This window comes from Hyla sarda, unplaced genomic scaffold (genome assembly GCF_029499605.1).
Source record: "Hyla sarda isolate aHylSar1 unplaced genomic scaffold, aHylSar1.hap1 scaffold_220, whole genome shotgun sequence".
NCBI lineage: Eukaryota > Metazoa > Chordata > Amphibia > Anura > Hylidae > Hyla > Hyla sarda.
In genome coordinates, this window is record NW_026608873.1 from 77,114 (window position 1) to 91,808 (window position 14,695).

A 14,695-nucleotide genomic window follows, 5' to 3' on the forward strand; every position below is an offset into this window, starting at 1 on the left:
CGTGGGTGTTGGTTTGATACCGTTTGGGGACAGCCAAGGAGGCATCTGCAGGCAACAAAGGTAGGTGTGTGCTTGTGTGTGTGTTTCCTATGCAGATCCTAAGCCCAGTGTCACATGCAAGTAGGAGGAGTAAGAAGGGTTCCTGGCAAATCCGGGTTATGGATTGCATTTAAAAAGGCCCCGTGGGAGTGCAATGGGCCCCTGTCTTGCTGCTTAGCAATAATGGTATGGGTTTAGGTTCTGCTGTGTGTACTGGTGGTTGACTGCCCCCCAGCACAGAGTGTGCATGGAAAATTGTCTGGCAGCCTCCCTGACAGCAAGCAGTGATAGTGCCCATGAAGGGGACCTTGTTGGGCCCGCCCCTTTCACGGTTATCGCTTCTCGGCCTTTTGGCTAAGATCAAGTGTAGTATCTGTTCTTATCAGTTTAATATCTGATACGTCCCCTATCTGGGGACCATATATTAAATGGATTTTTGAGAACGGGGGCCGATTTCGAAGCTTGCTTCCGTCGCCCTATGCATTGACCCGATATGGCAGTATCTTCGGGTACAGTGCACCACCCCCTTACAGGGTTAAAAAGAAAGATTCCTACTTTCATTGCTACCTGCTTGCTGGCTAGCCAGCTAGCCAGCCCTGTGGGCCTTGCTGCTGCAGCCAAAAAACAAAAGGTGGTGCTGCTGCTGCTGCTTCTGCTTCTGCTTGTGTCTGGCCCCTGTTGGAGCGTCCAGGCACAGGACTTCTGCTGCTGCTTACTAAATGGCCTCCTTAATTGGATCATTTGAGTAGCCAGCACACCTGTGCAGGTAGGGCATGACATGATAGGCAGCTGCCTTGATAGCGGGTGGGTGCTGAATGTTCCTAATTGACAAAATAAGATTAATGCTTATGAAGAAATATAAAATCTCATCCCTTCCCCAATATCGCGCCACACCCCTACCCCTTAATTCCCTGGTTGAACTTGATGGACATATGTCTTTTTTCGACCGTACTAACTATGTAACTATGTAACATAACATGGGGGGGGGGGGGGTCTCCTGGCTGTTCACACAGGTGTGTCATTGCTGTACATTGACCATGCATTGCTTCTGTGGTATTGCAAAGGCAAAGACAAATGCTTCCAGCCATCCATTGCACTAATGGATTGGTCATCAGCTGGCTGTCTATGTCCCGCATCAATATAGACCAAAGTACAGAGGGTTAGGCTATGCTATTGTGCACCTACCTGATGCATCAGAAGGTGCGAGGCCCTTGCTAAATTCTGTGCACAGACTTTGAGATCTATACTTTAGACTGTATCTAAACCTGCTCCAACATGGACTGACATTCTGGCCTACTTTCAGCCGATGCGACTTGTCTGTCGCTGAACAGTCGCTTTTTATGTATTCAGCACCTATGTATAATGTTGTAAAAATGCTCTAGAAGCTAAAGTCGCAGAAATGTCACACATATTTGGCCTGCAACTTTCTGTGCGACAAATTCAGACAGGAAAAATCAGTATAAATCCTTAGAAAATTATCCCCCAGTGTCTCCATCTGCTGGCGGTATTGAATAAGCATTGCTGCACTGATGGGGTATGCATTAGACGAAAAAAAAGAAGAAAAAGAAGAATAATACGCCCAGAAAAGAGGCGAAAAGGAGAAAAACGTAAACAAACGTGAAAAAAAAGTAAGAGGAAGAGAAGGGAAAAAAAGGTGGAAATTTGTTTAAAAGTGATTTCGGCGGAGAAATATATATATATATATATATATATATATATATATATATATATACGCGCACACACACACATATATATAAACGTATTCTCCGTTGAGATATTGCAGCCGCTGCTGTGTCCAGGCCCAGGAGCCTTAGCACTGTGCTGTGATGTCACTCAATACCACTGACATCACTAGGTGTAAACAACATCTCTCCTTTGCTGTGTATGTGACTATGGAGCTGTTTGGTGATGTCGTCTATTATGGCCTTCATAGAAGCAACAGGAGATTGTTGCATCCATCTAGAACCCTCAGAACTACAGTGCTATGATGTCACTCACTTCCACAGGCCTTGCAGAGTGTAAACAACAACAACCCAGCTTTGTTGTGTATGTAACCATAGGGATTTGTGATGTCACCTAGAACCTTCACAGCAGCGACAGCTTTATGAGGAGCATCAGCACTGCTCTGCCTGAGCAGAACCATCACCGCCATAGGTTGTCAAATAACCCGGATTTAACCCACACAGGTAAGTCCAATGGGGTGCAGGCATGTCCTCTATGCTTACAGCTTCCCGTGGGTGTTGGTTTGATACCGTTTGGGGACAGCCAAGGAGGCATCTGCAGGCAACAAAGGTAGGTGTGTGCTTGTGTGTGTGTTTCCTATGCAGATCCTAAGCCCAGTGTCACATGCAAGTAGGAGGAGTAAGAAGGGTTCCTGGCAAATCCGGGTTATGGATTGCATTTAAAAAGGCCCCGTGGGAGTGCAATGGGCCCCTGTCTTGCTGCTTAGCAATAATGGTATGGGTTTAGGTTCTGCTGTGTGTACTGGTGGTTGACTGCCCCCCAGCCCAGAGTGTGCATGGAAAATTGTCTGGCAGCCTCCCTGACAGCAAGCAGTGATAGTGCCCATGAAGGGGACCTTGTTGGGCCCGCCCCTTTCACGGTTATCGCTTCTCGGCCTTTTGGCTAAGATCAAGTGTAGTATCTGTTCTTATCAGTTTAATATCTGATACGTCCCCTATCTGGGGACCATATATTAAATGGATTTTTGAGAACGGGGGCCGATTTCGAAGCTTGCTTCCGTCGCCCTATGCATTGACCCGATATGGCAGTATCTTCGGGTACAGTGCACCACCCCCTTACAGGGTTAAAAAGAAAGATTCCTACTTTCATTGCTACCTGCTTGCTGGCTAGCCAGCTAGCCAGCCCTGTGGGCCTTGCTGCTGCAGCCAAAAAACAAAAGGTGGTGCTGCTGCTGCTGCTTCTGCTGCTTCTGCTTCTGCTTGTGTCTGGCCCCTGTTGGAGCGTCCAGGCACAGGACTTCTGCTGCTGCTGACTAAATGGCCTCCTTAATTGGATCATTTGAGTAGCCAGCACACCTGTGCAGGTAGGGCATGACATGATAGGCAGCTGCCTTGATAGCGGGTGGGTGCTGAATGTTCCTAATTGACAAAATAAGATTAATGCTTATGAAGAAATATAAAATCTCATCCCTTCCCCAATATCGCGCCACACCCCTACCCCTTAATTCCCTGGTTGAACTTGATGGACATATGTCTTTTTTCGACCGTACTAACTATGTAACTATGTAACATAACATGGGGGGGGGGGGGGGGGGTCTCCTGGCTGTTCACACAGGTGTGTCATTGCTGTACATTGACCATGCATTGCTTCTGTGGTATTGCAAAGGCAAAGACAAATGCTTCCAGCCATCCATTGCACTAATGGATTGGTCATCAGCTGGCTGTCTATGTCCCGCATCAATATAGACCAAAGTACAGAGGGTTAGGCTATGCTATTGTGCACCTACCTGATGCATCAGAAGGTGCGAGGCCCTTGCTAAATTCTGTGCACAGACTTTGAGATCTATACTTTAGACTGTATCTAAACCTGCTCCAACATGGACTGACATTCTGGCCTACTTTCAGCCGATGCGACTTGTCTGTCGCTGAACAGTCGCTTTTTATGTATTCAGCACCTATGTATAATGTTGTAAAAATGCTCTAGAAGCTAAAGTCGCAGAAATGTCACACATATTTGGCCTGCAACTTTCTGTGCGACAAATTCAGACAGGAAAAATCAGTATAAATCCTTACAAAATTATCCCCCAGTGTCTCCATCTGCTGGCGGTATTGAATAAGCATTGCTGCACTGATGGGGTATGCATTAGACGAAAAAAAAGAAGAAAAAGAAGAATAATACGCCCAGAAAAGAGGCGAAAAGGAGAAAAACGTAAAAAAACGTGAAAAAAAAGTAAGAGGAAGAGAAGGGAAAAAAAGGTGGAAATGGGTTTAAAAGTGATTTCGGCGGAGAAATATATATATATATATATATATATATATATATATATATATATATATATACGCGCACACACACACATATATATAAACGTATTCTCCGTTGAGATATTGCAGCCGCTGCTGTGTCCAGGCCCAGGAGCCTTAGCACTGTGCTGTGATGTCACTCAATACCACTGACATCACTAGGTGTAAACAACATCTCTCCTTTGCTGTGTATGTGACTATGGAGCTGTTTGGTGATGTCGTCTATTATGGCCTTCATAGAAGCAACAGGAGATTGTTGCATCCATCTAGAACCCTCAGAACTACAGTGCTATGATGTCACTCACTTCCACAGGCCTTGCAGAGTGTAAACAACAACAACCCAGCTTTGTTGTGTATGTAACCATAGGGATTTGTGATGTCACCTAGAACCTTCACAGCAGCGACAGCTTTATGAGGAGCATCAGCACTGCTCTGCCTGAGCAGAACCATCACCGCCATAGGTTGTCAAATAACCCGGATTTAACCCACACAGGTAAGTCCAATGGGGTGCAGGCATGTCCTCTATGCTTACAGCTTCCCGTGGGTGTTGGTTTGATACCGTTTGGGGACAGCCAAGGAGGCATCTGCAGGCAACAAAGGTAGGTGTGTGCTTGTGTGTGTGTTTCCTATGCAGATCCTAAGCCCAGTGTCACATGCAAGTAGGAGGAGTAAGAAGGGTTCCTGGCAAATCCGGGTTATGGATTGCATTTAAAAAGGCCCCGTGGGAGTGCAATGGGCCCCTGTCTTGCTGCTTAGCAATAATGGTATGGGTTTAGGTTCTGCTGTGTGTACTGGTGGTTGACTGCCCCCCAGCCCAGAGTGTGCATGGAAAATTGTCTGGCAGCCTCCCTGACAGCAAGCAGTGATAGTGCCCATGAAGGGGACCTTGTTGGGCCCGCCCCTTTCACGGTTATCGCTTCTCGGCCTTTTGGCTAAGATCAAGTGTAGTATCTGTTCTTATCAGTTTAATATCTGATACGTCCCCTATCTGGGGACCATATATTAAATGGATTTTTGAGAACGGGGGCCGATTTCGAAGCTTGCTTCCGTCGCCCTATGCATTGACCCGATATGGCAGTATCTTCGGGTACAGTGCACCACCCCCTTACAGGGTTAAAAAGAAAGATTCCTACTTTCATTGCTACCTGCTTGCTGGCTAGCCAGCTAGCCAGCCCTGTGGGCCTTGCTGCTGCAGCCAAAAAACAAAAGGTGGTGCTGCTGCTGCTGCTTCTGCTGCTTCTGCTTCTGCTTGTGTCTGGCCCCTGTTGGAGCGTCCAGGCACAGGACTTCTGCTGCTGCTGACTAAATGGCCTCCTTAATTGGATCATTTGAGTAGCCAGCACACCTGTGCAGGTAGGGCATGACATGATAGGCAGCTGCCTTGATAGCGGGTGGGTGCTGAATGTTCCTAATTGACAAAATAAGATTAATGCTTATGAAGAAATATAAAATCTCATCCCTTCCCCAATATCGCGCCACACCCCTACCCCTTAATTCCCTGGTTGAACTTGATGGACATATGTCTTTTTTCGACCGTACTAACTATGTAACTATGTAACATAACATGGGGGGGGGGGGGGGTCTCCTGGCTGTTCACACAGGTGTGTCATTGCTGTACATTGACCATGCATTGCTTCTGTGGTATTGCAAAGGCAAAGACAAATGCTTCCAGCCATCCATTGCACTAATGGATTGGTCATCAGCTGGCTGTCTATGTCCCGCATCAATATAGACCAAAGTACAGAGGGTTAGGCTATGCTATTGTGCACCTACCTGATGCATCAGAAGGTGCGAGGCCCTTGCTAAATTCTGTGCACAGACTTTGAGATCTATACTTTAGACTGTATCTAAACCTGCTCCAACATGGACTGACATTCTGGCCTACTTTCAGCCGATGCGACTTGTCTGTCGCTGAACAGTCGCTTTTTATGTATTCAGCACCTATGTATAATGTTGTAAAAATGCTCTAGAAGCTAAAGTCGCAGAAATGTCACACATATTTGGCCTGCAACTTTCTGTGCGACAAATTCAGACAGGAAAAATCAGTATAAATCCTTAGAAAATTATCCCCCAGTGTCTCCATCTGCTGGCGGTATTGAATAAGCATTGCTGCACTGATGGGGTATGCATTAGACGAAAAAAAAGAAGAAAAAGAAGAATAATACGCCCAGAAAAGAGGCGAAAAGGAGAAAAACGTAAAAAAACGTGAAAAAAAAGTAAGAGGAAGAGAAGGGAAAAAAAGGTGGAAATGGGTTTAAAAGTGATTTCGGCGGAGAAATATATATATATATATATATATATATATATATATATATATACGCGCACACACACACATATATATAAACGTATTCTCCGTTGAGATATTGCAGCCGCTGCTGTGTCCAGGCCCAGGAGCCTTAGCACTGTGCTGTGATGTCACTCAATACCACTGACATCACTAGGTGTAAACAACATCTCTCCTTTGCTGTGTATGTGACTATGGAGCTGTTTGGTGATGTCGTCTATTATGGCCTTCATAGAAGCAACAGGAGATTGTTGCATCCATCTAGAACCCTCAGAACTACAGTGCTATGATGTCACTCACTTCCACAGGCCTTGCAGAGTGTAAACAACAACAACCCAGCTTTGTTGTGTATGTAACCATAGGGATTTGTGATGTCACCTAGAACCTTCACAGCAGCGACAGCTTTATGAGGAGCATCAGCACTGCTCTGCCTGAGCAGAACCATCACCGCCATAGGTTGTCAAATAACCCGGATTTAACCCACACAGGTAAGTCCAATGGGGTGCAGGCATGTCCTCTATGCTTACAGCTTCCCGTGGGTGTTGGTTTGATACCGTTTGGGGACAGCCAAGGAGGCATCTGCAGGCAACAAAGGTAGGTGTGTGCTTGTGTGTGTGTTTCCTATGCAGATCCTAAGCCCAGTGTCACATGCAAGTAGGAGGAGTAAGAAGGGTTCCTGGCAAATCCGGGTTATGGATTGCATTTAAAAAGGCCCCGTGGGAGTGCAATGGGCCCCTGTCTTGCTGCTTAGCAATAATGGTATGGGTTTAGGTTCTGCTGTGTGTACTGGTGGTTGACTGCCCCCCAGCCCAGAGTGTGCATGGAAAATTGTCTGGCAGCCTCCCTGACAGCAAGCAGTGATAGTGCCCATGAAGGGGACCTTGTTGGGCCCGCCCCTTTCACGGTTATCGCTTCTCGGCCTTTTGGCTAAGATCAAGTGTAGTATCTGTTCTTATCAGTTTAATATCTGATACGTCCCCTATCTGGGGACCATATATTAAATGGATTTTTGAGAACGGGGGCCGATTTCGAAGCTTGCTTCCGTCGCCCTATGCATTGACCCGATATGGCAGTATCTTCGGGTACAGTGCACCACCCCCTTACAGGGTTAAAAAGAAAGATTCCTACTTTCATTGCTACCTGCTTGCTGGCTAGCCAGCTAGCCAGCCCTGTGGGCCTTGCTGCTGCAGCCAAAAAACAAAAGGTGGTGCTGCTGCTGCTGCTTCTGCTGCTTCTGCTTCTGCTTGTGTCTGGCCGCTGTTGGAGCGTCCAGGCACAGGACTTCTGCTGCTGCTGACTAAATGGCCTCCTTAATTGGATCATTTGAGTAGCCAGCACACCTGTGCAGGTAGGGCATGACATGATAGGCAGCTGCCTTGATAGCGGGTGGGTGCTGAATGTTCCTAATTGACAAAATAAGATTAATGCTTATGAAGAAATATAAAATCTCATCCCTTCCCCAATATCGCGCCACACCCCTACCCCTTAATTCCCTGGTTGAACTTGATGGACATATGTCTTTTTTCGACCGTACTAACTATGTAACTATGTAACATAACATGGGGGGGGGGGGGGGGTCTCCTGGCTGTTCACACAGGTGTGTCATTGCTGTACATTGACCATGCATTGCTTCTGTGGTATTGCAAAGGCAAAGACAAATGCTTCCAGCCATCCATTGCACTAATGGATTGGTCATCAGCTGGCTGTCTATGTCCCGCATCAATATAGACCAAAGTACAGAGGGTTAGGCTATGCTATTGTGCACCTACCTGATGCATCAGAAGGTGCGAGGCCCTTGCTAAATTCTGTGCACAGACTTTGAGATCTATACTTTAGACTGTATCTAAACCTGCTCCAACATGGACTGACATTCTGGCCTACTTTCAGCCGATGCGACTTGTCTGTCGCTGAACAGTCGCTTTTTATGTATTCAGCACCTATGTATAATGTTGTAAAAATGCTCTAGAAGCTAAAGTCGCAGAAATGTCACACATATTTGGCCTGCAACTTTCTGTGCGACAAATTCAGACAGGAAAAATCAGTATAAATCCTTAGAAAATTATCCCCCAGTGTCTCCATCTGCTGGCGGTATTGAATAAGCATTGCTGCACTGATGGGGTATGCATTAGACGAAAAAAAAGAAGAAAAAGAAGAATAATACGCCCAGAAAAGAGGCGAAAAGGAGAAAAACGTAAAAAAACGTGAAAAAAAAGTAAGAGGAAGAGAAGGGAAAAAAAGGTGGAAATGGGTTTAAAAGTGATTTCGGCGGAGAAATATATATATATATATATATATATATATATATATATATATATATACGCGCACACACACACATATATATAAACGTATTCTCCGTTGAGATATTGCAGCCGCTGCTGTGTCCAGGCCCAGGAGCCTTAGCACTGTGCTGTGATGTCACTCAATACCACTGACATCACTAGGTGTAAACAACATCTCTCCTTTGCTGTGTATGTGACTATGGAGCTGTTTGGTGATGTCGTCTATTATGGCCTTCATAGAAGCAACAGGAGATTGTTGCATCCATCTAGAACCCTCAGAACTACAGTGCTATGATGTCACTCACTTCCACAGGCCTTGCAGAGTGTAAACAACAACAACCCAGCTTTGTTGTGTATGTAACCATAGGGATTTGTGATGTCACCTAGAACCTTCACAGCAGCGACAGCTTTATGAGGAGCATCAGCACTGCTCTGCCTGAGCAGAACCATCACCGCCATAGGTTGTCAAATAACCCGGATTTAACCCACACAGGTAAGTCCAATGGGGTGCAGGCATGTCCTCTATGCTTACAGCTTCCCGTGGGTGTTGGTTTGATACCGTTTGGGGACAGCCAAGGAGGCATCTGCAGGCAACAAAGGTAGGTGTGTGCTTGTGTGTGTGTTTCCTATGCAGATCCTAAGCCCAGTGTCACATGCAAGTAGGAGGAGTAAGAAGGGTTCCTGGCAAATCCGGGTTATGGATTGCATTTAAAAAGGCCCCGTGGGAGTGCAATGGGCCCCTGTCTTGCTGCTTAGCAATAATGGTATGGGTTTAGGTTCTGCTGTGTGTACTGGTGGTTGACTGCCCCCCAGCCCAGAGTGTGCATGGAAAATTGTCTGGCAGCCTCCCTGACAGCAAGCAGTGATAGTGCCCATGAAGGGGACCTTGTTGGGCCCGCCCCTTTCACGGTTATCGCTTCTCGGCCTTTTGGCTAAGATCAAGTGTAGTATCTGTTCTTATCAGTTTAATATCTGATACGTCCCCTATCTGGGGACCATATATTAAATGGATTTTTGAGAACGGGGGCCGATTTCGAAGCTTGCTTCCGTCGCCCTATGCATTGACCCGATATGGCAGTATCTTCGGGTACAGTGCACCACCCCCTTACAGGGTTAAAAAGAAAGATTCCTACTTTCATTGCTACCTGCTTGCTGGCTAGCCAGCTAGCCAGCCCTGTGGGCCTTGCTGCTGCAGCCAAAAAACAAAAGGTGGTGCTGCTGCTGCTGCTTCTGCTGCTTCTGCTTCTGCTTGTGTCTGGCCCCTGTTGGAGCGTCCAGGCACAGGACTTCTGCTGCTGCTGACTAAATGGCCTCCTTAATTGGATCATTTGAGTAGCCAGCACACCTGTGCAGGTAGGGCATGACATGATAGGCAGCTGCCTTGATAGCGGGTGGGTGCTGAATGTTCCTAATTGACAAAATAAGATTAATGCTTATGAAGAAATATAAAATCTCATCCCTTCCCCAATATCGCGCCACACCCCTACCCCTTAATTCCCTGGTTGAACTTGATGGACATATGTCTTTTTTCGACCGTACTAACTATGTAACTATGTAACATAACATGGGGGGGGGGGGGGGTCTCCTGGCTGTTCACACAGGTGTGTCATTGCTGTACATTGACCATGCATTGCTTCTGTGGTATTGCAAAGGCAAAGACAAATGCTTCCAGCCATCCATTGCACTAATGGATTGGTCATCAGCTGGCTGTCTATGTCCCGCATCAATATAGACCAAAGTACAGAGGGTTAGGCTATGCTATTGTGCACCTACCTGATGCATCAGAAGGTGCGAGGCCCTTGCTAAATTCTGTGCACAGACTTTGAGATCTATGCTTTAGACTGTATCTAAACCTGCTCCAACATGGACTGACATTCTGGCCTACTTTCAGCCGATGCGACTTGTCTGTCGCTGAACAGTCGCTTTTTATGTATTCAGCACCTATGTATAATGTTGTAAAAATGCTCTAGAAGCTAAAGTCGCAGAAATGTCACACATATTTGGCCTGCAACTTTCTGTGCGACAAATTCAGACAGGAAAAATCAGTATAAATCCTTAGAAAATTATCCCCCAGTGTCTCCATCTGCTGGCGGTATTGAATAAGCATTGCTGCACTGATGGGGTATGCATTAGACGAAAAAAAAGAAGAAAAAGAAGAATAATACGCCCAGAAAAGAGGCGAAAAGGAGAAAAACGTAAAAAAACGTGAAAAAAAAGTAAGAGGAAGAGAAGGGAAAAAAAGGTGGAAATGGGTTTAAAAGTGATTTCGGCGGAGAAATATATATATATATATATATATATATATATATATATATATATATATACGCGCACACACACACATATATATAAACGTATTCTCCGTTGAGATATTGCAGCCGCTGCTGTGTCCAGGCCCAGGAGCCTTAGCACTGTGCTGTGATGTCACTCAATACCACTGACATCACTAGGTGTAAACAACATCTCTCCTTTGCTGTGTATGTGACTATGGAGCTGTTTGGTGATGTCGTCTATTATGGCCTTCATAGAAGCAACAGGAGATTGTTGCATCCATCTAGAACCCTCAGAACTACAGTGCTATGATGTCACTCACTTCCACAGGCCTTGCAGAGTGTAAACAACAACAACCCAGCTTTGTTGTGTATGTAACCATAGGGATTTGTGATGTCACCTAGAACCTTCACAGCAGCGACAGCTTTATGAGGAGCATCAGCACTGCTCTGCCTGAGCAGAACCATCACCGCCATAGGTTGTCAAATAACCCGGATTTAACCCACACAGGTAAGTCCAATGGGGTGCAGGCATGTCCTCTATGCTTACAGCTTCCCGTGGGTGTTGGTTTGATACCGTTTGGGGACAGCCAAGGAGGCATCTGCAGGCAACAAAGGTAGGTGTGTGCTTGTGTGTGTGTTTCCTATGCAGATCCTAAGCCCAGTGTCACATGCAAGTAGGAGGAGTAAGAAGGGTTCCTGGCAAATCCGGGTTATGGATTGCATTTAAAAAGGCCCCGTGGGAGTGCAATGGGCCCCTGTCTTGCTGCTTAGCAATAATGGTATGGGTTTAGGTTCTGCTGTGTGTACTGGTGGTTGACTGCCCCCCAGCCCAGAGTGTGCATGGAAAATTGTCTGGCAGCCTCCCTGACAGCAAGCAGTGATAGTGCCCATGAAGGGGACCTTGTTGGGCCCGCCCCTTTCACGGTTATCGCTTCTCGGCCTTTTGGCTAAGATCAAGTGTAGTATCTGTTCTTATCAGTTTAATATCTGATACGTCCCCTATCTGGGGACCATATATTAAATGGATTTTTGAGAACGGGGGCCGATTTCGAAGCTTGCTTCCGTCGCCCTATGCATTGACCCGATATGGCAGTATCTTCGGGTACAGTGCACCACCCCCTTACAGGGTTAAAAAGAAAGATTCCTACTTTCATTGCTACCTGCTTGCTGGCTAGCCAGCTAGCCAGCCCTGTGGGCCTTGCTGCTGCAGCCAAAAAACAAAAGGTGGTGCTGCTGCTGCTGCTTCTGCTGCTTCTGCTTCTGCTTGTGTCTGGCCCCTGTTGGAGCGTCCAGGCACAGGACTTCTGCTGCTGCTGACTAAATGGCCTCCTTAATTGGATCATTTGAGTAGCCAGCACACCTGTGCAGGTAGGGCATGACATGATAGGCAGCTGCCTTGATAGCGGGTGGGTGCTGAATGTTCCTAATTGACAAAATAAGATTAATGCTTATGAAGAAATATAAAATCTCATCCCTTCCCCAATATCGCGCCACACCCCTACCCCTTAATTCCCTGGTTGAACTTGATGGACATATGTCTTTTTTCGACCGTACTAACTATGTAACTATGTAACATAACATGGGGGGGGGGGGGGTCTCCTGGCTGTTCACACAGGTGTGTCATTGCTGTACATTGACCATGCATTGCTTCTGTGGTATTGCAAAGGCAAAGACAAATGCTTCCAGCCATCCATTGCACTAATGGATTGGTCATCAGCTGGCTGTCTATGTCCCGCATCAATATAGACCAAAGTACAGAGGGTTAGGCTATGCTATTGTGCACCTACCTGATGCATCAGAAGGTGCGAGGCCCTTGCTAAATTCTGTGCACAGACTTTGAGATCTATACTTTAGACTGTATCTAAACCTGCTCCAACATGGACTGACATTCTGGCCTACTTTCAGCCGATGCGACTTGTCTGTCGCTGAACAGTCACTTTTTATTTATTCAGCACCTATGTATAATGTTGTAAAAATGCTCTAGAAGCTAAAGTCGCAGAAATGTCACACATATTTGGCCTGCAACTTTCTGTGCGACAAATTCAGACAGGAAAAATCTGTATAAATCCTTAGAAAATTATCCCCCAGTGTCTCCATCTGCTGGCGGTATTGAATAAGCATTGCTGCACTGATGGGGTATGCATTAGACGAAAAAAAAGAAGAAAAAGAAGAATAATACGCCCAGAAAAGAGGCGAAAAGGAGAAAAACGTAAAAAAACGTGAAAAAAAAGTAAGAGGAAGAGAAGGGAAAAAAAGGTGGAAATGGGTTTAAAAGTGATTTCGGCGGAGAAATATATATATATATATATATATATATATATACGCGCACACACACACATATATATAAACGTATTCTCCGTTGAGATATTGCAGCCGCTGCTGTGTCCAGGCCCAGGAGCCTTAGCACTGTGCTGTGATGTCACTCAATACCACTGACATCACTAGGTGTAAACAACATCTCTCCTTTGCTGTGTATGTGACTATGGAGCTGTTTGGTGATGTCGTCTATTATGGCCTTCATAGAAGCAACAGGAGATTGTTGCATCCATCTAGAACCCTCAGAACTACAGTGCTATGATGTCACTCACTTCCACAGGCCTTGCAGAGTGTAAACAACAACAACCCAGCTTTGTTGTGTATGTAACCATAGGGATTTGTGATGTCACCTAGAACCTTCACAGCAGCGACAGCTTTATGAGGAGCATCAGCACTGCTCTGCCTGAGCAGAACCATCACCGCCATAGGTTGTCAAATAACCCGGATTTAACCCACACAGGTAAGTCCAATGGGGTGCAGGCATGTCCTCTATGCTTACAGCTTCCCGTGGGTGTTGGTTTGATACCGTTTGGGGACAGCCAAGGAGGCATCTGCAGGCAACAAAGGTAGGTGTGTGCTTGTGTGTGTGTTTCCTATGCAGATCCTAAGCCCAGTGTCACATGCAAGTAGGAGGAGTAAGAAGGGTTCCTGGCAAATCCGGGTTATGGATTGCATTTAAAAAGGCCCCGTGGGAGTGCAATGGGCCCCTGTCTTGCTGCTTAGCAATAATGGTATGGGTTTAGGTTCTGCTGTGTGTACTGGTGGTTGACTGCCCCCCAGCCCAGAGTGTGCATGGAAAATTGTCTGGCAGCCTCCCTGACAGCAAGCAGTGATAGTGCCCATGAAGGGGACCTTGTTGGGCCCGCCCCTTTCACGGTTATCGCTTCTCGGCCTTTTGGCTAAGATCAAGTGTAGTATCTGTTCTTATCAGTTTAATATCTGATACGTCCCCTATCTGGGGACCATATATTAAATGGATTTTTGAGAACGGGGGCCGATTTCGAAGCTTGCTTCCGTCGCCCTATGCATTGACCCGATATGGCAGTATCTTCGGGTACAGTGCACCACCCCCTTACAGGGTTAAAAAGAAAGATTCCTACTTTCATTGCTACCTGCTTGCTGGCTAGCCAGCTAGCCAGCCCTGTGGGCCTTGCTGCTGCAGCCAAAAAACAAAAGGTGGTGCTGCTGCTGCTGCTTCTGCTGCTTCTGCTTCTGCTTGTGTCTGGCCCCTGTTGGAGCGTCCAGGCACAGGACTTCTGCTGCTGCTGACTAAATGGCCTCCTTAATTGGATCATTTGAGTAGCCAGCACACCTGTGCAGGTAGGGCATGACATGATAGGCAGCTGCCTTGATAGCGGGTGGGTGCTGAATGTTCCTAATTGACAAAATAAGATTAATGCTTATGAAGAAATATAAAATCTCATCCCTTCCCCAATATCGCGCCACACCCCTACCCCTTAATTCCCTGGTTGAACTTGATGGACATATGTCTTTTTTCGACCGTACTAACTATGTAACTATGTA

General features: G+C 46.3%; 7 non-coding genes across 7 annotated transcripts; all 7 read left to right on the forward strand.

Moving 5' to 3' along the window:
- The first annotated feature begins 373 nt into the window (after nucleotides 1–373).
- LOC130320515 (U2 spliceosomal RNA) lies at nucleotides 374–564 on the forward strand. The gene has a single exon (XR_008866394.1). It is a non-coding gene; the product is annotated as a U2 spliceosomal RNA (small nuclear RNA).
- A 2,080-nt stretch (nucleotides 565–2,644) lies between these two features.
- Nucleotides 2,645–2,835, forward strand: LOC130320518 (U2 spliceosomal RNA). Its single transcript, XR_008866396.1, has one exon. It is a non-coding gene; the product is annotated as a U2 spliceosomal RNA (small nuclear RNA).
- A 2,099-nt stretch (nucleotides 2,836–4,934) lies between these two features.
- LOC130320519 (U2 spliceosomal RNA) lies at nucleotides 4,935–5,125 on the forward strand. The gene has a single exon (XR_008866397.1). It is a non-coding gene; the product is annotated as a U2 spliceosomal RNA (small nuclear RNA).
- A 2,088-nt stretch (nucleotides 5,126–7,213) lies between these two features.
- LOC130320520 (U2 spliceosomal RNA) lies at nucleotides 7,214–7,404 on the forward strand. The gene has a single exon (XR_008866398.1). It is a non-coding gene; the product is annotated as a U2 spliceosomal RNA (small nuclear RNA).
- Nucleotides 7,405–9,497: 2,093 nt separating this feature from the next.
- On the forward strand, nucleotides 9,498–9,688 carry LOC130320521 (U2 spliceosomal RNA). The gene has a single exon (XR_008866399.1). It is a non-coding gene; the product is annotated as a U2 spliceosomal RNA (small nuclear RNA).
- Nucleotides 9,689–11,782: 2,094 nt separating this feature from the next.
- LOC130320522 (U2 spliceosomal RNA) lies at nucleotides 11,783–11,973 on the forward strand. The gene has a single exon (XR_008866400.1). It is a non-coding gene; the product is annotated as a U2 spliceosomal RNA (small nuclear RNA).
- A 2,077-nt stretch (nucleotides 11,974–14,050) lies between these two features.
- Nucleotides 14,051–14,241, forward strand: LOC130320523 (U2 spliceosomal RNA). Its single transcript, XR_008866401.1, has one exon. It is a non-coding gene; the product is annotated as a U2 spliceosomal RNA (small nuclear RNA).
- Nucleotides 14,242–14,695: the final 454 nt, after the last annotated feature.